We start from the raw sequence: 27,954 nt of genomic DNA, 5'->3' as shown, positions 1-27,954 counted from the left end.
CGATTACTTCTAGAGGACATTCTCCACTATTCTCTGATTTATACACTACTCCAGATGAAGAAAAAAGGCGATATCCTGACCTGTTCCCCATATGTCCATCCTGGCCCCCATATATCCATCTTGGCCTCCATATGACCATCCTTGCCCCCATATACCCATTCTTGCCCCCGTGTATCCATCCTGGCCTCCATATGACCATTCTTGCACCTATAATTGTGCATCCAAGTCATTTCTACCACACAACAGCTGCTGTAAAAAAATAGATCCTAAAAACAATGACAAAATAGGATTTTTTTTTTTGGTAATTTCACCCAACTTGGAATTTTTTTCTCAATTTCCACTACATTATATGGTAAAATGAAACTATGTCAATAAAAACTACAAATTGCCCTGTAAAAAAAATAAGTCCTCTTATGGCTATGATAATGAAAAAATAACAAAAAAAAAGTGATGATTTGATAAAAACAAGTCATTAAGAGTTATTTTCACTGATGAAATAATCATACTTGTGACTCAATAATATATCCCCAAATAAATGAAAAACATAGAATACCTTTTCAGGGCACTGTATTTGATATATACAGTATATACACACACACAGGTGCTTCTCACAAAATTAGAATATACGGTAATCAAAAAGTTAATATATTTTAGTTCTTCAATACAAAAATTGAATTTTGCATTTACTGATCATACATTTCAGTAGGACAACATTTCGGATTTTACAATCATTTTTCAAGCTGGTGTTATAAAGTATTCTAATTTACTGAGATAATGACTTTTGGGTTTTCATTGGCTGTAAGCCATAATCATCAACATTAACAGAAATAATCACGTAAAATAGATCACTCTGTGTGTAATGACTATAGAATACAGGAGATTCACTATTTGTATTGAAGAACTGAGATAAATTCACTTTTTTTGATATTCTAATTTTGTGAGTAGCGTCTGTATATACATACACATAAACATACATTGGTACATTCCCAACCTCTGTTCAGATCTGCAGCATAGGGTGCCCATTATTCAGTGATACATTTTAACAAAAATGATAAAAACTATAAAATAACACATTATTGAAAGTGAAGAAATTAAAACCTTCCAGAAACTTAGGCAAAAATAGAATTGATAATCTAATATCACAGCCTGGACCATGGGAGATTGGCTTGTGAAGAACTTTTCTAACTCATTTCAAAATTCCATAATAAAACAAATTAGATTGTGGGAAAGTGGAATCTGTTACATTGTGTTTATTTACTCAAAACTTCTACAAAACTTGGAGCGGCCGGCGTTGTATATTCAATACTTTGTATTAACCCAACAAAACCTGTGTAATGCTAACAGTTACATCAACTGCAGATGCTCATGTGATACCGTCTTAATTCATGAGAGTTGGTGAAAACAGCATTTAAAGTGGTGTGTTGTTCACTGGCAAACAAAGAGATAACATTTTAATAGCCCATTCATTTGTGTAGAGACTTTTTGAAGTTATGAAATAAAGAACAAAGGAGCAACTTAACCAAGGTTGACCTCTACTTCTAATGCGCGGCTCCGACTGTGGGGACACAAAAGGGAAAAATGATAATAGACCCTTCTATTCATCCAGAGGTCAGAAGTTCCACCTGGCAATGGACGAAGATTGTGACTCTTCTCATACAGTGTAATGATATGGGAAATTGCTGTAAATGTACAGGAAACATTTGATTGACAATTAAATGCTCCCACTGGACCACATTTGGTTTAAACGCTAAACACAAGAAAACTGGTGTATAAGAAGAATACATTTTGCAACTTTTGGCATTTACAAATTCATAAGGCCACCACTAGGAGGAGCTCTGTACATACAGATCTATACAGCCACCACTAGAGGGAGATCACTACATACAGATTTATACAGTCACCACTAGGAGGAGCTCACTACATACAGATGTATACAGCCACCACTAGAGGGAGCTCACTACATACAGATTTATACAGTCACCACTAGAGGGAGCTCACTACATACAGATTTATACAGTCACCACTAGAGGGAGCTCACTACATACAGATTTATACAGTCACCACTAGAGGGAGCTCACTACATACAGATTTATACAGTCACCACTAGGGGGAGCTCACTACATACAGATTTATACAGCCACCACCAGAGGGAGCTCACTACATACAGATTTATACAGCCACCACCAGAGGGAGCTCACTACATACAGATTTATACAGTCACCACTAGGAGGAGCTCACTACATACAGATTTATACAGTCACCACTAGAGGGAGCTCACTACATACAGATTTATACAGTCACCACTAGGGGGAGCTCACTACATACAGATTTATACAGCCACCACCAGAGGGAGCTCACTACATACAGATTTAAACAGCCACCACCAGAGGGAGCTCACTACATACAGATTTATACAGCCATCACTAGAGGGAGCGCACTGCATACAGATTTAAACAGCCACCACCAGAGGGAGCTCACTACATACAGATTTAAACAGCCACCACCAGAGGGAGCTCACTACATACAGATTTATACAGCCATCACTAGAGGGAGCTCACTACATACAGATTTATACAGCCACCACCAGAGGGAGCTCATTACATACAGATTTATACTGCCACCACCAGAGGGAGCTCACTACATACAGATTTATACAGCCACCACTAGGAGGAGCTCACTACATACAGATTTATACAGTCACCACTAAAGGGAGCTCACTGCATACAGATTTATACAGTCACCACTAGAGGGAGCTCACTACATACAGATTTATACAGCAACCACCAGAGGGAGCTCACTACATACAGATTTATACAGCCACCACCAGAGGGAGCTCACTACATACAGATTTATACAGCCACCACTAGGAGGAGCTCACTACATACAGATTTATACAGCCACCACTAGAGGGAGCTCACTACATACAGATTTATACAGCCACGACTAGGAGGAGCTCACTACATACAGATTTATACAGCCACCACTAGAGGGAGCTCACTACATACAGATTTATACAGCCTCCACCAGAGGGAGATCACTACATACAGATTTATACAGGCACCACTAGGGGGAGCTCACTACATACAGATTTATAAGCCACCACCAGAGGGAGATCACTACATACAGATTTATACAGCCACCACTAGAGGGAGCTAATTACATAAAGATTTATACAGCCACCACTAGAGGGAACTCACTAAATAGAGATTTATACAGCCACCACTAAGGGGAGCTCACTACATACAGGTTTATACAGTCACCACTAGGAGGAGCTCACTACATACAGATTTATACAGCCACCACTAGGAGCCTGTAGTCTGTGGAGGAAGGTGCGGTTCTGTTTGCTCCAGGAGAGTCACCAGTTTTTTTTTCACCCAGGAATCCCCCCTCTCTGACCCAGGAAAGAGAGGGGTGTAGTGGATGGACTGTGGGGCTGAGTCCCCGTCTCCCACCCCTCGGTCTAAGCCGGCGAGGGGTGGGAGCTCATTGCTACCGACAAAGAGGGTCACCAGATCCGGCAAGGTCCAAAAGATGGAGGAGCCCAGGAAGACCCAGGAGGGCTGCAAAGCCCCTAAGGCTGAGGCGAGGGCCACTGCGGTGTCTCCTCCCGGAGGTGAGCGGAGTACTCGCAGAGGTGCAGCGGCACCGGTGCCGAAGGATTGGGGCACTAGGGCCGCACGGGAGCCGGTTACCAGCTATGGCTCCCGCGTCCATGCGTACCTCAGCGAGTATGAGGAGGCTGGGAAGACCCTGAGGAGGCTCCGGCAGGAGATGAAGGAGGTGAGGCAAGCTGCAAGCAGAGCCTCCCGCACAGAGAAGTCTGCCCTAACAGCCAGGATATCCAGCCTGGGGATCTGCATTGAGGGCATGGAAGCCCGGAGAGCGGCGATATTGAACAACAGCGGGCCCTTCCGGGAGAAGCTAGAAAATGAGGACCGATTCCACAACATGGCTGCTGCAAAGGAGCCAGAGGGGTCTCAGCGTCCGACCCAGGTGGAGGAGGTGGACCATGAGGAGATGGAGGAGGCACCGTACCCACCTGGGGGCTTGGTAAGTGATCTCCAGGCCACACACAGCGGGATAGATCCAGTGCAGGTCCCACTCCCATCAGACAATAGTATTTCAGAGGATGATGGGGGTGATGCGGATGATAGCAGCAGCGATAACAGCAGTATTGGGGGTTGCCTCGTCTTGCAGCAGATCCGTCAGTAAATTATGCCCACCTGAAGTTTGGGGATGAGGTCTGCGGGGACGAGGCAACCAGGAGGGGGAAAAAGAAAAAAAAGGAAGAAAACATCGGAGGAGAGGTTGGTGTTTGTCCCCCTTCCTGGGACCCCCCGGTCCCACTGTGTGGAGCCCGCTACAAGTCATATGGCGCAGGTCACCGTCTCTGCTGGCGGTAGCAGAGGGGGCGAGAGAGGGCATGCGACTGCAGAGCCGGACAGTGTGCATGGTCTGCAGTGTGGCCCTGTGGCGGGCAGTAATAAAACCTGTGGAGGTGTCCAGGCCCGATCCTCTGTGGAAACGGGGGACGGCCTGGTGCCTGCTGCACCCGCTGACGCTCGGGGGGTAGGGGCTGTGGGTACCTTGCCGGTGGTCACCGCTCCCCGCAGTGTTGGCGGTGCGCTGTCAGCCGGGGCCGCATCATCGGCGGCGTGTGCTGTGGTGTCGGGATCCCCCACATGCAGATCCGATGCTGGGTCAAAGTCCGGGACCCCAGCACCGGTTATCACTTCGGGTGCAGCTGTAATGGCTGCGGTAATGCCGGTACGGACCGCATCCTCGCCGGAGAAAGTCGCACTGCCGTGGTCCTCTGCATGTGTGTCACCTGTATCTGTGGGGGACCCGGCGGTGAAGTGCACATAGGAGCGTGGAGATGGTCTGCAGGAGAGGCTGGAGCAACAGTGTGCAGCTGCCAGCACATGCTCTGCAGAAAATCAGGGTGTAGTAATCAAACCCTGCAGTATTGATCTTAAAGGGGCAGCTGCACTGCAAGTAGCAACAACCCCAGCAGAAAGCAGTAAAAAAAATGCAAACAAAAATGTAAATAAGAATGGAAGTGGTGCAAGTGGTGTGAATAGTGTGTGTGATAATGGTGAAGGGTCAGGTGTTGGAAGGGCAGTTTCTGCTGGAGGTATGGTTGGTGTGAATGGTGCCAGCGTGGGGACTTCTAATGAAAATGGTGAGGCTGAGGTAAGTGAGGTGGAGATGGTTGACTGTGAGGTTGAGAGTTCAGGGAATATAGGGGCTGGTCCATCATCCCCCTCACTTGCAGCTGCCATTAGTTACGCGGCTGCTGCCGGTGGGGTTCCACAGGGGTCTTCCTCATCTCTGGACCCAGGGAATGAAGCTTTTCACCGCCGTTTTCTGGAGGCCCTCAAAAAAGGGGAGCGGACGATCAATGTAGAGGGAAGAGAGGTGGCGTTGTCCTACTGGCTAGATAAGTTTGGTCTAGCTGCCTTCCAAGAGAAAAGGGGGGGGGGGAGACCGTGTGGTCCCTCCCGACAGCCGGGCAGGGGGTCTCCAGGAGAAATGTGGTTCGTCTTCGCTGGAGGGGAGATGAAGCGTGTCCATCCAGGACAAATGTGGTGAAGCTCCTCATGAAGATGGACTTCAGGGCTATTGACATCTTTGCTCTGATACATCCTTTTGAGACCTCCACCTTTGATATCAGTTTTGTTCTGCCGGAGGGCTTGGAGCTCTTTTGGTCGAATTATGATCTAGTAAAAGAGGAGCCCGGCTGGCGAGGGTTTGCCGTGGAAGCAATTTCTCGCCAAAGTGGGCTGAAGAAAGTGACCGTTTTAACATGTAATGAGTCTCTTTCTGGCGTTGACATAATGACCTGGGTGAGTCGGTACGGCGAGGTTGTGGAGGTCCCTAAGATGAACCGGGATGATTTTGGTATCTGGTCAGGAGGCTGGACCTTCATGGTAAAGTTGAAGCGTTTAGGGGGCACTGTCACCCACATCCCTTCCTCGGCTTTTCTGGGAAGGGATCGGATTCTGGTCTTCTACCAGGGGCAGCCGAAGGTATGCCACAGGTGCGGTGATCCTCGCCACTTCAGTGCGGGCTGCAAGGTGCAGAAATGTGCCTTGTGTGGCGAGGTGGGTCACCTCGCCGCATCCTGTGGTGTCATTCGATGTCACCTGTGTGGTGATCTACGTCACCCGTTCAGCCACTGCCCTCTTTCCTTCTGTAATGCCATGGCCGGCCAGGCAGAGGGGAGCCGCGAGGAAGTTCCTGCCGATCAAGAATGGCAGAGCTAGGGGCTCCTCTTACCAGCGGAGGCAGGCAAGGCGTCAGGAGGGCAGGAGGAGCCCCGGTAAACTGGGGTAATTGCTGTCCCATCCTCCGAGGCGATGGCCCATGTCACTGAGGCCCCGGGGGAAGAAGCGGTGAATGAGGAGATCAGAAGGATGGAGAATGAGGAAGTGGCTGATCTCTCAGATGCCTCTCAATATGAAAGTTTTGATGAGGATGGAGGGGAACAGCCAAAACAAATGAGTGACAAGGGTACCAAGAGTGCCAAAAGTAAAAAAAATAAGAAAAAAGGTGGAAAATCTTCTTCCCTGACCAAGGTGCCTAAGGAAGGTCCCACTGACTCCCCTCTGATCCCCCTCTCCAACTGATTCCAAGCCCTTGATGACCCTGCTGAGATGGGAGTCGGGGGTGAGGTTCCGGAGGTAACAACGGGAGGGCCTTTGGGAGGCGCGGGAGACCCTTCTCCAGGGGGTGTGTCTTCCTCGGGAGGTGGGGACAACCCTGGGTCCGGAGATGAGAAAGAGGTGGGAGGGATGGATACCTCTGTCTCTCTGAAAAGAAGAGGGGGGGCTTCATCGTCCGGAGATGAGCAAGCTAGGAAAATGGGTGGGGGAAAGAAAAAGGCCATCTAACTCAATCACTCATGATGGCGGCACCCACCCCGTTGACTCTAGCGACCATTAATGTCGCTGGTATAAAGTCTGATGCGGCTAGATTCGCGGCCTTTGATTTTCTCACCCGATTTGAGGCTGAAATTTTGTTTTTGCAGGAGACCAGGCTTACGGATATGGGGGCCATACGCAAGGCGGAGAGCGAGTGGAGGTGCGGGTCTTCGTACTGGTCTCTTGCGGCCGATCCGTGTAGCGGGGTGGCAGTCCTTTTTAAGACTGCATTGGTTGAATGCCGGAGAGTTATCGAGGTAGAAATTGGGAGGTGCCTGGTCTTAGACATCTTCATGAGGGGACAGGAGCTTCGGCTCATTAACATCTATGGTCCGCAGTCAAAGTGGGACGGTTATTGTCTCTTCCTGAATATTAAGCCCTATCTTTTTACGAGTCGGCAGGTGGTCTTTGGAGGTGACTTTAACACTGTCACAAGGCTTCGTGATAGGGGAGACTCCATTGACCGGCTGGCTTATGATAGTAATACTCTTAATAGCATAGCTAGTGACGCTCGCCTGGTGGATGTCCACATCCGGCACACTCCAGGTCACTGTGGTTTTACCTTTCATAGAGGTAATTGTAGGTCTAGGATAGACAGGTTTTTTTTTTTAAAGGAGGAAGCCATCTCTTCAGCAGTGTCCGTTGTTGAGGTGGAGTTCTCCGATCACTCTCTGATTTGTTTTTCTTTGAATGTTTCAGAAACCCCTCGGATGGGAAGGGGACTATGGAAGCTGAATTCGACCCCTACAGACCCCTACAGAAACTGTAAGATGTCAGTGAGTTGTAAGGTGGTGACAGGTTTGGTCGACGATACGGGTTCCCTGAACAGATCCAAATCAGGGATCCTGGAGGTGATCAGATCTTTCTACTCACACCACTTGGGGGAAGAGGGATCTGGATCCGAACGTGATGTCGGCTTTCCTGGCCGAGGCCATCCCTGAGCCAGGGGATGACCCCTCGCTTCACGTTTTGACAGAACCAATCAGGGAAGAGGAACTGCAACTGGCCATTGATGGGCTTCAGCCTAAGAAATCGCCAGGTCCAGATGGCTTAACATCCGAGTTTTATAAGACCTTTAGGGACTCCTTGCTCCCTCTCTTGACTGAGGTGTTTAATGAGTGTCTCTCCTTGGGTGCTCTTTCCAGGTCAATGAGGCAGTTGGCCCTGATTATCCTGTCAAAGGGTAAGGACTCGTCCCGTATTGAAAATTGGCGTCCCATAGCGCTTCTCAATATGGACCGGAAGGTTCTGGCAAAGGTGCTGTTCAAACGGCTGGTGAATTTTGCACCCCAGCTCCTTTCGGGGGCCCAGCACTGCTCTGTTCCAGGTCGCAGTACGTTTAGTGCTGTGCTCGGTGTCCGAGAGGCAGTGGAGCAGGGCAGGGCAGGTCACTGGAAGGGGTACTTGCTGTCTTTAGACCAGGTGAAGGCTTTTGATCGGGTTAACCACGATTACCTCTGGTCCGTCCTTCTGAGGTACGGTCTGCCTGGGGGTTGGTAAATTGGCTAAAGATCTTGTACGCGGGGGCAGAGACTTTCCCGCTCGTGAATGGTTGGTCTGGCCGCCCTTTTGTGGTTGGGTCTGGGGTCCACCAGGGCTGTCCATTGAGCCTGCTGTTATACGTGTTCGCGATAGATCCCCTTTTAAGGAGGATTGAGCGTGGGACGTTGGCGGGAGTCAGGAGGACCAGGTGGCCCCGGAAGCCACTCTGAGGGTGGTAGCGTATGCCGATGACATCTCCCTTTTCATGTCCTCGGGTGAGGAGGCGGAGTGGGTCATGTCTGAGGTTGATCGCTACTCGGAGGCTTCTGGGTCCAGAATTAATCAGGAAAAGTGTGAGAGTCTCTGGCTGGGAGGAGGAGACCCTAGTTTTGGTCTCCCGGAAACTCTTCAAGAGCCCCAGACATCGGCAAAAATCCTAGGCATCGAATTTGGCCCTGGGGACTACCCCCAGCAAAATTGGGAGGGCAGACTTAAGATCGCCGCCCAGAAGGTGGACCAATGGAAGGGTGGTCTTAGACCCTGAGGGAAAGGGTTAGCCTGGTTAAGGGTTTTTTGCTAACCTTGTTAATATACCTTGGCAGTGTCTGCATGTTGCCAGAGCCGCTCTGGACATGGTCTACAGCCTGTTTTTCCAGATGTTATGGGGAAATCAGCTGAACCTAGTCAAGCGGGAGGTCACATATCACACAAGGAGACTAGGAGGGTTGGGTATGGTCAACTCAGTGGTGTTTCTAATAAACACTTTTGTCAAGACGAACATCGCCAACCTCTGGTCAGAGAGGGCTCCTCCGTGGGTATTCTCCTGCAGGGGATGGCTTCGGCCCTTCTTCCAGGAATGGGAGACAGGAGGGCAAGTGAAGGACCTGCGCACACCGCACGGGCATCTCCCGGCTTACGCTACCCCGGTTCTGAAGGTGATCCGCCGGTGGGGTCTGGGAATGTGGGAGATCAGGACCATGTCGAGGAAATTCCTTGACAGGAGGGTCCTGTTGACCCATTTCCAGAAGCCTGTGGTGCTCAAAGATTGCCCAAGTCGGGATCTGGAGGGTGCGCTGAGGTTATTAAATTCTACAGGGGTCCCCTTGAAGTTTTGGGACTTGGCTTGGCGCTGCTTCCATGGGAAACTGTATGTAAGGGACAACCTAAAGTGTAGGATGATCGGGTTGTCCCCGTGAGGGGTGTTGCGACACGCTGGAAAGCATGGAGCACTTCCTCCTTCAGTGTCCTTTTAATACAGAGGTCTACAACAGGGTGGGTGCTTCCATAGGCTGGCCTCGGTTGGCACACCTTTCCTATGTGGAGTGGGCGTATGGGGCATTCGGATCCCTGGGTGGCCGAGATCATGGCACTTTATTTCTAGTCAGTTTAGTCGTCAGGTTTTACACATGGAACACACGGTGCTTAGTGTCAACTCAGCAGAAAATCCTCCCCCGGGACGAGGTTGTTAGGAACATTCTGGGTGGCCTGGTGAAGGTGCGCTCTCTGGAGTATGACAGGCTAGGTGCAGCGAGGGCCTCTCTTCTCTGGAGAGGGTTCTCATTTAATGTACCTAGGGCTTAGATAAGCAGTTAAATGATAAGGACAGGTAGATAGCCTCAGTAGGGACAGGTAGATAGTTAGGGACAGGACATGGACATCCCAGGGAAAGTTAGGTAGGCACACGGTGAGTTAGGTAGGGTAGTAGGGTCAGGCAGGGAGAGACAGGGAAAGGTAGGTAGAAAAATAGGGGCAGATGTCTAGACAGGTAGGGACAGCTGGTAGAGTAAGGATTGCTAGGGTAGAAGCCTGTCATCTCCGGTTTCCCGGTGGCGGGCTGGGGCTTTTCACTATCAGATTTTTGTTTTGCAGAAGTGAATTACTGATATAGGGCTTACAGGCACCAATCCTGGCTCTGGGTAAGTGTTGCAATAGAGAGTTATGTAGCACTGTATTATATTGTAATGTGACGATCATGTGGCTTACAGGGTTAATGCACTTGTCTTGTAAGCAAGAGGATATGAGTTCCTCGGTGAACGTATTTTTGTATTGTGTGTGTGTGGGGGGGGGGGGTTTGGTGGGCTGGAGGGGTTTGGTGGTAGGTTGTTTATAGTTGTATTTGCTGTGTGAAAAAAAAAATGAAATAAAAAAAATAATAAAATAAATTAAAAATAAAAAAAAATGTTTGTGTGATTTAGGCTAGTTTCACATTAGCGTTCGAATCTGCAGCGTTTAATCCGCATCCGCAAATGCAGGAAAAAACGCATGGAAACATGTACAAACGCGGTGTTTTTTAGACGCATGCGGGAACGCATGTGTTAAAAAAACGCAGCGTTTGCACGCCTTTCTATGCATTTTTTTCCTGCATTTGCGGTTTTGGTGCGTATGGTGATAAATTTTACAGGAGAAAAATCTAGATAACCAGAAACCGCCAATGGGACTACACAGGGCGTGTATTATGGGATCTCTATATATAGACCCTTGAACAGCTGAAATCTTCAGACTTTGCTACTGTATCCTGTGTCAGAATGGATCTTCGCATGGAGAGCTTTTATTTCAGCCTGTATTTAAGCATCAAGCTGTTTCTTGCCTGTGTGTTTGCTTGGGCGCAAGACAGAAATTGCGAAAGATGGAGAAGGAGACAACGTAGGCGTTTTTGGAGACACCCCATTATTGAACTACGTGAGAGCCGTGGAGCCTATCACACGCTCTATGCCGAGCTTAATGCCAACCCAGACAAATTCCATGAATATACAAGGATGTCGCAAGACTCGTTCAGGGATTTGCTTGCTCGTGTCCAAGGAGCCATAAGGAGACAGGACACCCAGCTCCATAGAGCGATTCCACCCGAGGAACGTCTGCTGGTTACATTAAGGTACGTAACAAATCTAGATCAATAACAGTCCAAATTTTGGATTTTCTGACATGTATTTTCTGGGTATTTTCCTTTCTGTCTTTAGCGTAACCACACCATAAATAGAATAGATTGTATTTTTTTTTTGGTTTGTTTTCTTACAGATTTCTTGCTGCCTTTTTTGATTCTGATATTGAAAACAGAGGCTGAGAAATGGCATGAATAGGAAAGTCAAGATACAAAAGGATTCCAGAAGAAAAAATGTAAAGAAATAGGAATATAAAGAAAGGAAGATTCAAGAATACTAATGTGAGGATACAGTAAACAGTCAGCCTTGTATACCTACACGCTGCCGCCATGCCACCTGACCTTGACTCCGCTGCTCTTGCCCAGTCTCTGCCGCAGTAGAAGAGCTGTAAAAAATGAAAAACAAAAATTGTCATATGTGTAGATGTGACAGTGAATACTTACCAATCTGAGGAGGCAAGTACTCACCTCACTGACATGTTCTACTTCAGGCGGCCCAGGACGTTGCTCCTCATCAGAAGAAGACATTCTGATGCACGCAGAAAGAAAGAAATAGCAGAAATTAGAACATGTAGAGACAGAAAATAGAAAATAAAGGCATTGGCTAGGATATACTCACATTGTTCAGAGGCTTGTTTGCTCCAAGGTGCTGTGGTCTGTCTGCTCTGCTTGGCTGTCTGCTGAGTAATGACCTGCAAATGTCCACACCCTCCCTTTATCACCTTGTATGTGGGGGGTGGCTTATCAGTGTCTAGACACAATGTGAAACCGGCCTTAGGCCGGTTTTACACGTCAGTGGCTCCGGTACGTGAGGTGACAGTTTCCTCACGTACCGGAGACACTGACTCACGTAGACACATTGAAATCAATGTGTCTCTGCACATGTCAGCGTGTTTTCACGGACCGTGTGTCCGTGTGCAAAACACGGAGACATGTCAGTGTTCGTGGGAGTGTACGGATTACACGGACCCATTAAAGTCAATGGGTCCGTGTAAAACACGTACCGCACACGGACGCTGTCCATGTGCAGTCCGTGTGCCGTGCAGGAGACAGCGCTACAGTACCCCCCACGTTGTGCTGAAGCGGCCATTCATATCTTCTCTCCAGCAGCGTTCGATGGATAGAAGATATGAAAAATCCTTTTTTTTTTTTCCGTGTTTAAAATAAAGATCCCTGCCCCCACCTTCCTCCCACCCCCTGTGCGCCCCCCCCCGCTGTTAATAAAATACTCACCCGCTCCCTCGCAGCGTCCTGTCCTCGCCACACTTCTCCTGTATGAGCGGTCACGTGGGGCCGCCGATTACAGTCATGAATATGCAGCTCCACCTCCCATAGGGGAGCCGGGTGAGTATTTAAATAACAGCGGGCGGGCGCACAGAGGGTGGGAGGGGGGTGGGGACAGGAATCTTTATTTTAAACACGAAAAAAAAAAAAAAGGATTTTTCATATCTTCTCTCCAGCGAACACTGCTGGAGAGAAGATATGAATGGCGGCTTCAGCACCAGATGCAGGGGACAGCGCTTTTCTCTAGCGCTGTCTCCTGCACGCTCCGTGTGGTACCCAGTCAGCACACGGGCGGCACATGGCTGCCGCACGTGTGCCACACTGATGTTCATGGTAAGCACACGGACACACGAACACGGATAATTCCGGTACCGATTTTTCCGGTACCGGAATTATCTGGACGTGTGGGACAGACCTTAGATAGATGTGCTTAAGCCAGGTGGCTATAATGTTTCTTTTTGGGCGATGGACCAGAGTTTTCTTTGTCAGGTTTGGTATGAAGCGTGTATGTGCGCGTCTATTAATAAAATGTTTCTTCTCTCCTATGGTGAGGTAACCTGGGGAGGAGGAGATCTGGAGAATCAAAAGACAAGTAAAGGACAGAAAACAACATAAGAAAGAAAGATGGAGGAAGCTTCTCTGAGAAAGAAGAAGGCAGTTTGTTTTCTTTTGCGGGGTTGCTTTGACTGGGGGCTGTTATGCTGGACTCGGACTTTGCTTTGGACTGGGGGGGGGGGGGTAATGTTGGACTCGGACAGTTGCTTTTGCTGGGGTTTTGATTTTTGCTATTTATTGATTGTAAGTTTTGTATTTTTATAATAAAAGAGTTCACTACATACAGATTATACAGTCACCACTAGGGGGAGCTCACTACATACAGATTTATACAGTCACCACTAGTGGGAGCTCACTACATACAGATTTATACAGCCACCACTAGTGGGAGCTCACTACATACAGATTTATAGTCACCACTAGAGGGAGCTCACTACATACAGATTTATACAGTCACCACTAGTGGGAGCTCACTACATACAGATTTATACAGCCACCACTAGTGGGAGCTCACTACATACAGATTTATACAGCCACCACTATTGGGAGCTCTGTTGTGAATTCTGTTATCGAATTCCCTCCTGTGGTCATGAATGGTACTTCGGCGAGTTCTGTCCATGGACTCCCTCTGGTGGCTGTGAGTGGAGCTGCTGCTTCTGAGGTTCTTTCCACAGGTGATGTAGTTTAGTCTTTGGCTGGCTGCTCTATTTAACTCCACTCAGATCGTTACTCCATGCCAGCTGTCAATGTTCTAGTACTGGTTCAGTTCGCTCTTGGATCTTTCGGGTGACCTGTCTACTCCAGCAGAAGCTAAGTCCCTGCTAGTTTATTATTTGTTCTTTGTTTTCTTGTCCAGCTTGCTAAACATGATTTTGCCTTGCTAGCTGGAAGCTCTGGGATGCAGAGTGGCACCTCCGTACCGTGAGTCGGTGCGGAGGTCCTTTTTGCACACTCTGCGTGGTCTTTTTGTAGTTTTTTGTGCTGACCGCAAAGTTACCTTTCCTATCCTCAGTCTGTTTAGTAAGTCTGGCCTCCCTTTGCTGAAACCTGTTTCATTTCTGTGTTTGTGACTTTCATCTTAACTCACAGTCAATATATGTGGGGGGCTGCCTTTTTCTTTGGGGAATTTCTCTGAGGCAAGGTAGGCTTTATTTTCTATCTCTAGGGCTAGTTAGCTCTTAGGCTGTGAAGAGGCGTCTAGGGAGAGTCAGGAGCGCTCCACGGCTATTTCTAGTGTGTGTGATAGGATTAAGGGTTGCGGTCAGCAGAGCTCCCACTTCCCAGAGCTTGTCCTTTGTTGGTTTAACCATCAGGTCTTTTCGGGTGCTCCTAACCACCAGGTCATAACAGTACAGCTGGCCCAAAGTATTAATGCATCTCAATAGAGGGATAAGAGAAGTTCTGAGACCATTTTTTTTTCTTTGCAGTGTGTTTTGTCTTTCTTTTCCCCTTAACCTCTGGGTGGTTCAGGACACAGGTGTAGATATGGACATTCAAGGTCTGTCCTCTTGTGTGGATCATCTCACTGCAAGGGTACAAAACATTCAAGATTTTGTGGTTCAGAATCCGATGTTAGAGCCTAGAATTCCAATTCCTGATTTGTTTTCTGGGGATAGATCTAAGTTCCTGAATTTCAAAAATAATTGTAAACTGTTTCTTGCTTTGAAACCCCGCTCTTCTGGTGACCCCGTTCAACAAGTAAAAATCATTATTTCTTTGTTGCGTGGTGACCCTCAAGACTGGGCATTTTCCCTTGCGCCAGGAGATCCTGCATCGCGTGATGTAGATGCGTTTTTTCTGGCGCTTGGATTGCTTTATGATGAACCAAATTCAGTGGATCAGGCAGAGAAAATCTTGCTGGCTTTGTGTCAGGGTCAGGATGAAGCGGAGGTATATTGTCAGAAGTTTAGAAAGTGGTCTGTGCTTACTCAGTGGAATGAATGTGCCCTGGCGGCAATTTTCAGAAAGGGTCTGCCTGAAGCCCTTAAGGATGTCATGGTGGGATTTCCCACGCCTGCTGGTCTGAATGAGTCTATGTCCTTGGCCATTCAGATCGATCGGCGCTTGCGGGAGCGCAAAGCTGTGCACCATTTGGCGGTATTCTCTGAGCATAGGCCTGAGCCTATGCAATGTGATAGGACTTTGACCAGAGCTGAACGGCAAGAACACAGACGTCGGAATGGGCTGTGTTTTTACTGTGGTGAATCCACTCATGCTATCTCCGAGTGTCCTAAGCGCACTAAGCGGTTCGCTAGGTCTGCCAGCATTGGTACGGTACAGTCTAAATTTCTTTTGTCCGTTACTCTGATTTGCTCTTTGTCGTCCTATTCTGTTATGGCATTTGTGGATTCAGGCGCTGCACTGAATTTGATGGACTTGGAGTATGCTAGGCGCTGTGGTTTTTTCTTGGAGCTCTTGCAGTATCCTATTCCATTGAGAGGAATTGATGCTACGCCTTTGGCCAAGAATAAGCCTCAGTACTGGACTCAATTGACCATGTGCATGGCTCCTGCACATCAGGAGGATATTCGCTTTTTGGTGTTGCATAATTTGCATGATGTGGTCGTTTTGGGGTTGCCATGGCTACAGGTCCATAATTATTATTATTATTATACATTTTTATAGTGCCATTTATTCCATGGCGCTTTACATGTGAATACGGGGCAAATATAGACCATTACATTAAACATGAGCAGATAACAAGACACACGAGTACATAAGGAGGGAGGACCCTGCCCGCGAGGGCTCACAGTCTGCAGGGGGTGGGTGAGGATACACTAGGAGAGGGAAGAGCTGGCTGTGCGGCTGTTCAGTAGGTTGAGGATCACTAATAATAATCCAGTATTGGATTGGAAATCTATGTCTGTGTCCAGCTGGGGTTGTCAAGGGGTACATGGTGATGTTCCATTGCTGTCAATTTCGCCTTCCATTCCTTCTGAAGTCCCTGAATTTTTGTCGGATTACCGGGATGTATTTGATGAGCCCAAATCCAGTGCCCTACCTCCTCATAGGGATTGCGATTGTGCTATTAATTTGATTCCTGGTAGTAAGTTTCCTAAGGGCCGACTGTTCAATTTATCTGTGCCAGAGCACGCCGCTATGCGGAGTTATATAAAGGAATCCTTGGAGAAAGGTCTTATTCGCCCGTCGTCATCACCGTTGGGAGCAGGGTTCTTTTTTGTGGCCAAGAAGGATGGTTCTTTGAGACCTTGTATTGATTACCGCCTTCTTAATAAGATCACAGTCAAATTTCAGTACCCTTTTCCGCTGCTTTATGATTTGTTTGCTCGGATTAAGGGGGCTAGTTGGTTCACCAAAATAGATCTTCGAGGGGCGTATAATCTTGTGCGTATTAAACAGGGCGATGAATGGAAAACAGCATTTAATACGCCCGAGGGCCATTTTGAGTACCTGGTTATGCCAGGTTATGATTGGGAGTCTCATGTAAAGCAGGTCAGAATGGTGTTCCAGGTCCTTCGTGCGAATTCCTTGTTTGTGAAGGGGTCAAAGTGTCTCTTTGGAGTTCAGAAGGTTTCATTTTTGGGTTTCATTTTTTCCCCTTCTACTATCGAGATGGACCCTGTTAAAGTTCAGGCCATTTATGATTGGACTCAGCCGACATCTGAGAAGAGCCTGCAGAAGTTCCTGGGCTTTGCTAATTTTTATCGTCGCTTCATCGCTAATTTTTCTAGTGTGGCTAAACCGTTGACTGATTTGACCAAGAAAGGTGCTGATGTGGTCAATTCGTCCTCTGTGGCTGTAGAGGCTTTTCAGGAGTTGAAGCGTCGTTTTTCTTCTGCCCCTGTGTTGTGCCAGCCAGATGTTTCGCTCCCGTTTCAGGTCATAGTAACATAGTAACATAGTAACATAGTAAGGCCGAAAAAAGACATTTGTCCATCCAGTTCAGCCTATATTCCATCATAATAAATCCCCAGATCTACGTCCTTCTACAGAACCTAATTGTATGATACAATATTGTTCTGCTCCAGGAAGACATCCAGGCCTCTCTTGAACCCCTCGACTGAGTTCGCCATCACCACCTCCTCAGGCAAGCAATTCCAGATTCTCACTGCCCTAACAGTAAAGAATCCTCTTCTATGTTGGTGGAAAAACCTTCTCTCCTCCAGACGCAAAGAATGCCCCCTTGTGCCCGTCACCTTCCTTGGTATAAACAGATCCTCAGCGAGATATTTGTATTGTCCCCTTATATACTTATACATGGTTATTAGATCGCCCCTCAGTCGTCTTTTTTCTAGACTAAATAATCCTAATTTCGCTAATCTATCTGGGTATTGTAGTTCTCCCATCCCCTTTATTAATTTTGTTGCCCTCCTTTGTACTCTCTCTAGTTCAATTATATCCTTCCTGAGCACCGGTGCCCAAAACTGGACACAGTACTCCATGTGTGGTCTAACTAGGGATTTGTACAGAGGCAGTATAATGCTCTCATCATGTGTATCCAGACCTCTTTTAATGCACCCCATGATCCTGTTTGCCTTGGCAGCTGCTGCCTGGCACTGGCTGCTCCAGGTAAGTTTATCATTAACTAGGATCCCCAAGTCCTTCTCCCTGTCAGATTTACCCAGTGGTTTCCCATTCAGTGTGTAATGGTGATATTGATTCCTTCTTCCCATGTGTATAACCTTACATTTATCATTGTTAAACCTCATCTGCCACCTTTCAGCCCAAGTTTCCAACTTATCCAGATCCATCTGTAGCAGAATGCTATCTTCTCTTGTATTAACTACTTTACATAGTTTTGTATCATCTGCAAATATCGATATTTTACTGTGTAAACCTTCTACCAGATCATTAATGAATATGTTGAAGAGAACAGGTCAAAATAATGACCCCTGCGGTACCCCACTGGTCACAGTGACCCAGTTAGAGACTATACCATTTATAACCACCCTCTGGTCGAGGTTGGTGCTTCTGAGATTGGAGCAGGGGCTGTTTTGTCGCAAAGAAGTTCTGATGGCTCGGTGATGAAACCATGTGCCTTCTTTTCTAGAAAGTTCTCGCCTGCTGAGCTCAATTATGATTTTGGCAATCGAGAGTTGTTGGCCATGAAGTGGGCATTCGAGGAGTGGCGACATTGGCTTGAAGGAGCCAAGCATCGCGTGGTGGTTTTGACGGATCACAAGAATTTGACTTATCTCGACCTGTCTACTCCAGCAGAAGCTAAGTCCCTGCTAGTTTATTATTTGTTCTTTGTTTTCTTGTCCAGCTTGCTAAACATGATTTTGCCTTGCTAGCTGGAAGCTCTGGGATGCAGAGTGGCACCTCCGCACCGTGAGTCGGTGCAGAGGTCCTTTTTGCACACTCTGCGTGGTCTTTTTGTAGTTTTTTGTGCTGACCGCAAAGTTACCTTTCCTATCCTCAGTCTGTTTAGTAAGTCTGGCCTCCCTTTGCTGAAACCTGTTTCATTTCTGTGTTTGTGACTTTCATCTTAACTCACAGTCAATATATGTGGGGGGCTGCCTTTTTCTTTGGGGAATTTCTCTAAGGCAAGGTAGGCTTTATTTTCTATCTCTAGGGCTAGTTAGCTCTTAGGCTGTGAAGAGGTGTCTAGGGAGAGTCAGGAGCGCTCCACGGCTATTTCTAGTGTGTGTGATAGGATTAGGGGTTGCGGTCAGCAGAGCTCCCACTTCCCAGAGCTTGTCCTTTGTTGGTTTAACCATCAGATCTTTTCGGGTGCTCCTAACCACCAGGTCATAACAGAGCTCACTACATACAGATTTATACAGTCACCACTAGAGGGAGCTCACTACATACAGATTTATACAGTCACCACTAGGAGGAGCTCACTACATACAGATTTATACAGTCACCACTAGTGGGAGCTCACTACATACAGATTTATACAGTCACCACTAGGAGGAGCTCACTACATACAGATTTATACAGTCACCACTAGTGGGAGCTCACTACATACAGATTTATACAGTCACCACTAGAGGGAGCTCACTACATACAGATTTATACAGTCACCACTAGAGGGAGCTCACTACATACAGATTTATACAGTCACCACTAGAGGGAGCTCACTACATACAGATGTATACAGCCACCACTAGAGGGAGCTCACTACATACAGATTTATACAGCCACCACTAGGGGGAGCTCACTACATAGATTTATACAGTCACCACTAGACGGAGCTCACTACATACAGATTTATACAGTCACTACTAGAGGGAGCTCACTACATACAGAGTTATACAGTCACTACTAGAGGGAGCTCACTACATACAGATTTATACCGTCACCACTAGAGGGAGCTCACTACATACAGATTTATACAGTCACCACTAGAGGGAGCTCACTACATACAGATTTATACAGTCACCACTAGAGGGAGCTCACTACATACAGATTTATACAGTCACCACTAGAGGGAGCTCACTACATACAGATCTATACAGTCACCACTAGAAAGAGCTCACTGCATACAGATTTATACAGCCTCCACTAGAGGGAGATCACTACATACAGATTTATGCAGTCACCAGTAGGAGGAGCTCACTACATACAGATGTATACAGCCACCACTAGAGGGAGATCACTACATACAGATTTATACAGTCACCACTAGGAGGAGATCACTACATACAGATTTATACAGCCACCACTAGGAGGAGCTCACTACATACAGATTTATACAGCCACCACTAGAGGGAGCTCACTACATACAGATTTATACAGCCACCACTAGGGGGAGCTCACTACATAGATTTATACAGTCACCACTAGACGGAGCTCACTACATACAGATTTATACAGTCACTACTAGAGGGAGCTCACTACATACAGATTTATACAGTCACTACTAGAGGGAGCTCACTACATACAGATTTATACCGTCACCACTAGAGGGAGCTCACTACATACAGATTTATACAGTCACCACTAGAGGGAGCTCACTATATACAGATTTATACCGTCACCACTAGAGGGAGCTCACTACATACAGATTTATACAGTCACCACTAGAGGGAGCTCACTACATACAGATTTATACCGTCACTACTAGAGGGAGCTCACTACATACAGATTTATACCGTCACCACTAGAGGGAGCTCACTATATACAGATTTATACCGTCACCACTAGAGGGAGCTCACTACATACAGATTTATACAGTCACCACTAGAGGGAGCTCACTACATACAGATTTATACCGTCACCACTAGAGGGAGCTCACTACATACAGATTTATACAGTCACCACTAGAGGGAGCTCACTACATACAGATTTATACAGTCACCACTAGAGGGAGCTCACTACATACAGATTTATACCGTCACCACTAGAGGGAGCTCACTACATACAGATTTATGCAGTCACCACTAGAGGGAGCTCACTACATACAGATTTATACCGTCACCACTAGAGGGAGCTCACTACATACAGATTTATACAGTCACCACTAGAGGGAGCTCACTACATACAGATTTATACAGTCACCACTAGAGGGAGCTCACTACATACAGATTTATACAGTCACCACTAGAAAGAGCTCACTGCATACAGATTTATACAGTCACCACTAGGAGGAGATCACTACATACAGATTTATACAGTCACCACTAGGAGGAGCTCACTAGATACAGATTTATACAGCTGCTCTACCCTTTTATCCCTCTAATAGCTGTAATAGTTATAATTTGACTATTACATGGAAGTCAATGACACATTGGCTATTGGTGAGTGTTGATAGTGATTCTGTCATCCCAGCACAGGAGCCTCATTGCCCCGTGTTAGTTTGGATCCAGCCATGAGCCGCCTCACCCCCCCTCCCCGTCTCTGCACTTTCCATGTGATGATAATCTTGCAGACTGTAAGGTCACATATTTCTGGCATCAGAGATCGTCAGAGCCACGACCAATTGACACCTCGGACAGAACGTGCGAGCTCTTTACTTGGCCGAACCTCTCCCTGTGTGAAGCCCGACAAGTACGGGAGCGTCCGTCCTTGATAAGAGCCGCTGACATTATACATCGCGTCAGACTAAGGTCACAAGTATCGCATTTTAAATTGGGGATGACCTGCAAAACCGCTCACAGCCAGTAAGGGGGCGCCGTTTATGGTAATTAGGGACACTGCAGCTTATGCCGCTGTCCCCTGACTGCTGCGCCTCCCCCCGGTTTAAAATGAGATCTCCCATTCTGTGAGGCCAGAAGCATCGGGGGTTACGCCCGCGGGGGGCTGGGCTTTCCTCCTGTATTGGCGCCGGAGGAGCCGACGCCACATCCGGATCCCTGTACCCGGACCTGTTTGGGCAGCCGGCAACATGGATGGACCCGCTGGGAGACGTGGTGAGGGACAGGATCAGCAGGGAAGGCAGTGCTTGGTTAGCAGCTTTGCTGACCGGGAGCGACTCCTTCCCTGCCATGGTGCAGGCGGTGCCGCCGGATGGCCGCGCGTTCTTCTTCCGTTCTGGGCGCCAAGCGTAGTAGTGCGGCGGGAAGAGCTGAGCTAACCCAAGTGGGGGAGACACAAGGGTCGGCGTTAGGGGAATCTTCTTTTATAGGCCCCACTGCCCCGGATAGCCACAGAGGGGCCGCAATTCAGCAAGTACCCGCAAAATTAGCCACAGTTGAGCAGTTACCTGGGAGCAGCATGGGGGGTGTCCAGGGAACTTCTGCCTCCTCACATGACTCAGGAGCAGCAGATAGGGAAATGGAGGCTCCACAGGGAGGTATCCCATCACTTTCAAGGCACATAGGGGATGTTATTGCTATTGCTGATAGGGATACGGCAGCGCCACCACAGCAGAATGTGGGATCAGCTCAGATAATATTAGCACATGGACAGCAAGGTGCATTCTCCCAGTCAAGTGTCGGGGGGAGGCACCTTTTCTATCTTACCCACTCATCTTTAGTACACCATATTCGCAGATTCCAGGCGGACAAATAGCCCCCTCTCAGGCGGTGACAGTCGAACATCAGAACGCCCCAGCGGTACTATCGCTGCTGGCAACCGGTGTTCATGCCCCAATGCAGGGTGCTGGCACCCCGACTCTGAACAACAGACAGAGTGCGGGTATCCGTCATCATCCTCCGGGGAGTACCGTAGGAGCAGGAATAGGAAGCATGATCAGTATAATAGCAAGCGACGCTCGCATAGATCCAGATCCAGCCGGCGCAGTAGGCGATCCAGAGCTTCACGTTGGCGCTCGCCATCCTCATCCGGTAGTTCATCAGGCAGGTCGCGCAGGCAGGAATCTTCTCGTCATAGGTCCATGCCTCGCACGGAGCGTCAAGGTTCAAAGCATTCCGTGGCACAGGAGCCGAGCCGTCCGGAGTCCAGTGCGACAATTGGTGAGTACCCCTTCATTGGGGCCTGGAGCGGGAATAGAACCAATGCCAACCTATCAGACATTATAGCCAATGCAAACGTAGGGAATAGAATTTATGTGAACCCTAAATTACTACAACCAGCAGGCTCGAGTAGGCATCCTCCCCCTCCTCGCCTGGACGTTTATAAAGATGGCCTCTTTTGCGGTGTCCCCCCGCTAGGTGCTCACTTAGACAGTAATATCAAATTGCAAATTTGGGCAAATGATTTCATCGACATATGGTCCCTGGTATCCACGGATCAACATTCAATCGATAGAGAGAGGCGTTTGGGTGATAAAACGTATGAGCGAAAACCCAAAGTAGCGAAAACCATTAACAACTGGTTACAAGCTTTTGCGGTCCTGGGTTGCGTCATGGGAGAAAAGCACCCCGAAAGGTGCTCCGAGCTATTTATATACCTAGACAGCATTTACAACTCCTATAAGGCACACGGGGGATCAGCATGGTGGAAATATGACGAAGATTTCCGTCGTCGCTTGGCTGTCAACCCCCATTTGGGTTGGGGAGCAAAAGCCACGGACTTGTGGCTCCGCTTGATGATGGCTCAAAAACAAACTCAATCCTTTCCTGGGTCCGCTGCTGAATCCAACAGCAGCGCAGCAGCAGCATCCATTCGGAGACCAGGTTCGTGCTGGTTATTTAACGAAGGGCACTGTAAATTCAACAGACTTTGTAAATATAAACATGAATGTTCAGCGTGCAGAGGATCTCACCCTGCGGCAAAATGTGCACGACCTTCCCAGAAAGCCAATAGCGGAAAAATTCCCTCCACAGGTGAGACTCACGACGCCGGTGAGCGTAAAAAGAATGGGGCCGTGGCTGGACAAATACCCCAATAAATCGGCTGCGTCGCAACTGCGTTTCGGTTTTTCCTTTGGATTTTTCATCCCGTTTAATTGGTCCTGTGAGCCGCAATCAGCCCCAAACTTAAAATCAGCAAGGGAATTACCCCACGTATTATCAGAAAAACTAGGCAAAGAAATTAGGTTGGGGCGTTTTAGGGGTCCCTTCAAAACCCGTCCTTTCCTTAATTTGCGAGTTTCACCCCTGGGCATAGTTCCCAAAAAAGAGGAAGGTAAATACCGGTTGATCCACTATCTGTCCTACCCCAGAGGGATGTCAGTGAACGATGGTATCCCCAGTGAGGACACAGCCGTCACTTATATATTTCTTTTGACAAAGCGGTTGAGTTAGTCAGAAAGGCCGGCCGGGGGCCCTTATGGCCAAATCGGATATAGAATCCGCTTTCCGTTTACTCCCAAGTTCACCCGGATTGCCACCATCTTCTGGGAGCCAAGTTTGAGGATCTATATTATTATGACACATGCCTCCCGATGGGATGTTCAATTTCCTGTTTCTACTTTGAGTTGTTCAGCACGTTTTTAGAATGGGTTGCTCGCAAGATCACTCGGATAACCGCCATTACACATTACCTCGATGATTTTCTGATAGTTGGTCCAGCCGATTCAGATGTATGTTCTCTAGCCCTGGCTCAGTTTAAAGATTCCATGGCATATTTTGGTGTCCCATTATCCCCTGAGAAGACGATAGGGCCAGTGTCAGTGATCACTTTCCTCGGTATTGAGATTGACTCGGTCGCCATGGAATTTTGGCTGCCAAAGGAAAAGATTGACAAGCTGTTGGAGCTCATTAACGGCTGCGTTTCGGTTGGCAAGGTTACATTAACTCAAATGCAGTCGCTTCTTGGCTCCTTAAATTTCGCCTGCAGGGTGATGCCAGCGGGCAGGATCTTTTCTCGCAGATTGACGCTTGCCACGAGAGGCATAAAACAACCTCATCATAGGATCAGGATTACGGCACAGTTGCGTTCTGACCTGAACACATGGAAGCTTTTCCTCAGCAATTACAACGGGAGGACCTGCTTTCAAGAAGACGAGTGTGCAAACGGTGACATAAAATTGTTTTTTGAAGCGACAGGTCATACGGGTTTCAGAGTTCGCTTTCATAGTCAAATGTGTGCAGCTAAGTGGCCCATTTCGTGGGTTAGTAAGAACTGGAATGGGAACCCAACCCTGATTGAGCTTTTCCCCGTAGCAGTAGCTATAGAAATTTGGGGGTCACAGTTGGCCAACAAGCGAATTCGGTTACAGCTAGAATCCGCTGGCGCGGCGCATGCCATAAACTATCTAGCATCCCCTTCACCATTGGTGCTAGACCTGATTAGGTTCATAGTTTTAAAAAGTTTGATTTTCAACGTATGGTTCAGAGCTAGTGCACAGACTGAAAACAAAGAGGTTGTAACAGATATGTTAAACGTGTCTTGTTTACAGGAGTTACCGGATCGGCGATTTCAGGAGCGATTGGAGGAGGTGGAATGTCCGCATTCGATCTGGGATGTCCTGGGGACCTGATCCCATTGATACGTTCGTCGGTAGCCCCGTCGACCTGGAGAGCCTGTGGTAAGGAGGAGTTGTGTCTTTTAGCAGCAGACAAACCAGTGGGGTCTTCGGACGATGCACGGATGCAGGTGACAATGCCATTTTTATCCAAAATGCATGCCAAAGGGGTGTCGGGTGTGGTGGCGCGCAACCGTGTGTCTGCTTTAGCTTTCCACTTCAAACTGCGAGGTTGGTCAGATTCCACAAAACACTTCCTAGTCTGTCAGCTACTAAAGGGCTGGCGTAGAGTTGATAAACGCTGTGACAACAGGCGTCCCATCTCCTTCGAGTTATTAACCAACTTAGTAAAGGCTACAGAATCGACATGCGATTCTAAATTTGAAGCTGCACTTACATCAGCGGCTTTCGGTCTAGCCTTTTTTGGGGCCATGCGTGTCAGCGAGATTTTACCTACCGTTCCTAATAAAACAGGTGGCCTGCGGCGGGAAGATATATTAATTTGTGACAATGGCTTGAGGATCAGAATATGCAAATCTAAGATTGATCAGGAGGGTAGGGGAACTTGGTTCCCAATATTTGCCATTAACAAGGATATCTGCCAATTAGCTTTAATTAAGAAGTACATGTTGGTCAGGAAGGACGGTGCTCAACTTTTTATCCATGAGAATGGTCTTCCTTTGTTGTCGAGTCAATTCTTAGCCATATTAAGACGTACCTTGTTGTTTTTGGGTTTGCCCGCAATCGAATTTGGCACTCACTCCTTTCAGATAGGAGCGGCGACTAAAGCTTCTAGGGCGGGTTTATTTGAGTCAGAAATCCAAAGGGTGGGCAGATGGAAATACCGTTGTTTTACGAGATACATCAGGCCTGATTTAGTGTTATAAGGTTCCCCCCCCCAAAAAAAAAAAATAGAATAGTAGCAACGGGATGATAGTAGGGGACGTACCGTGGGACGTACAGTAAATGTCTGGCTGGCTAACTGTATACTTCAATTTTCTGATGGTTTACGACCCAGCGTCTGGATTGTGGGCCACTCTTATATCTATTGGGCGGCTCGACGAGCCGAATTGTGCCCAGGAGGGCGATCGTTGGGCTTTACCGATATGGACGTGATCTGGCGTGGTATGAGAGGTCTGATGTGGTCACAAGTTCTCCCGGAAATAGTTCGCATCGCACGAGTGGCGTCATCTCCAGCGATTGTTGTTATCCATGCCGGAGGAAACGACTTGGCTTCGTCTCCGCTCGCTGAACTGCTTACACTTATCAGATCGGACATGGACAAGTTTCCGAGCTTCGTTCCCGCGATGCGATTAGTATGGTCCGAAGGCTGGTATGGCGGGGTGCCAGAGAATTAAATGCGATGGAGAGGTCCAGGCGCACCCTGAACCAACGGATATCACGCTTTGTCAGGTTTAAAAATGGTGTTGTGGTAAGGCACCATCGTCTGGAGGGAGACAATTCTGGTTTCCTTCTTCCAGACAGAGTCCATCTTAATGAGGCGGGTTTAGATATCTTCCTCAATGGCCTTCGTGAAGGTGTGGTTCAGGCCGTCCATTCGTTGGGGGGGTCGTAGCTCGCTGTCCTCGCTCCTCCTTGGCGGAACGGTGGAGTCTGTTGGTGGTGATGATGCCTGCACCGGGAGACCGGAAGGCAGATAATCTCCCTACACCCCAATTGTTGGCAAATATTGTCTGTGTTAAGCTGTGACCAAATAATTTAACCCAAAGTTAAAAGATGGAAATTTTATGTGAATATTTCCCAATAAATGTTTACATGTTTGAAAATTGTTGTGGTGTCACTTAATGGGAGAAACGGTTTGTGGGTCGTGGCAGTCTAAACACTTTATTCTTCACCAAATCTGCTGTGAACTTATAATTTGTACCTTCTCAATTCTCGCTGCTGATTTTCATTATTCATCGCTCTCTCTCTGCCTTCATTTCCTATTCAGTGCTCCAGATTCCCTGCATGAGTGAAAGGAAACAATCAGGGGTATTCATGGGTGAAGATACAAGTTAAAGGGAGTTTGACCACCCCAAAATGGACACAGCCCCCTCTCCTTGGAGTGGTCACTGCAGAGAGGGAAGAGGGCTGAATGCGGAGATTTGGCACATCTAGAAAGATCGCAAAGCAGAGAATTACTCTGGTCAGGAAGAAGGCTGTCAGTAAGGGAGAGCGGGATAAATCAGTGGGTGGAAAGGTGCACAAATGTGAATGGTGGATCCTGTGTTATCTACTGTATATAGAGGTGTTATCAGTCATTGTACAGGAGGAGAAGGTGAGCTGTGACATCACCTATTGTGAATGGTGGATCCTGTGTTATCTACTGTATATAGAGGTGTTATCAGTCATTGTACAGGAGGAGGAGGAGGTGAGCTGTGACATCACCTATTGTGAATGGTGGATCCTGTGTTATCTACTGTATATAGAGGTGTTATCAGTCATTGTACAGGAGGAGGAGGAGGTGAGCTGTGACATCACCTATTGTGAATGGTGGATCCTGTGTTATCTACTGTATATAGAGGTGTTATCAGTCATTGTACAGGAGGAGGAGGTGAGTTGTGATATCATCTATTGTGAATGGTGGATCCTGTATTATCTACTGTATATAGAGGTGTTATCAGTCATTGTACAGGAGGAGGAGGAGGAAGAAGTGATTTTTTTTTCAGTACAAGACACTACAATCCAAAATTTTACATTTTCATTTAAAAATAGGTCCAAGGACAAGATTATAAATGGGCAAGGCAATAAATCAAGATAGGAAACATTTCTTCAGAAGGTGGGTGGGAGGAGATCAGACTTGAGAACATATGCGATCAGTTATAGGGAGCAGATCTCATAAAAGTGGCTTTTGAGAAATTTACTGAAACACTAGGAACATAGGTACAAGGATAGATCAAAGGAAGTTTTGATGTACCGGCCCTTTAAATCTAACAATTTAGAAGACCCTCCACACTGCAGGGGGAAGGGGTTTGAAGTGTTGGTGCTTGTGGGAGAAAACCGCCTGAATCCTGCATCCTCTGGGCCGTGGGATCGTGCTCTGTCTATGAGATCAGATATTTTTCGTTTCCTATTTTTGCACCATTTTTTCTTTGCGCTGAGCAGGTGTCTCC

General features: G+C 47.5%; 1 long non-coding RNA gene across 3 annotated transcripts; it reads right to left on the bottom strand.

The window, feature by feature from the left end:
- Positions 1-1,252: 1,252 nt before the first annotated feature.
- LOC138643540 (uncharacterized) lies at positions 1,253-26,806 on the bottom strand. Of its 3 annotated transcripts, none has more exons than XR_011314171.1 (4): positions 26,727-26,806; positions 11,752-11,812; positions 11,599-11,669; positions 1,253-1,555 (listed from the first exon to the last, which is right to left on the bottom strand). It is a non-coding gene; the product is annotated as an uncharacterized lncRNA (long non-coding RNA). The 3 variants fall into 3 exon arrangements; XR_011314169.1 differs by lacking the exon at positions 26,727-26,806 and adding an exon at positions 11,903-11,957; XR_011314170.1 differs by lacking the exon at positions 26,727-26,806 and adding an exon at positions 11,903-11,957 and having other exon boundaries at positions 11,603-11,669.
- Positions 26,807-27,954: the final 1,148 nt, after the last annotated feature.

Source organism: Ranitomeya imitator, chromosome 6, assembly GCF_032444005.1.
Source record: "Ranitomeya imitator isolate aRanImi1 chromosome 6, aRanImi1.pri, whole genome shotgun sequence".
NCBI classification, from domain to species: domain Eukaryota; kingdom Metazoa; phylum Chordata; class Amphibia; order Anura; family Dendrobatidae; genus Ranitomeya; species Ranitomeya imitator.
The sequence above is the reverse complement of the archived record's forward strand: the minus strand, read 5'-3'. Positions and strand labels throughout refer to the sequence as shown.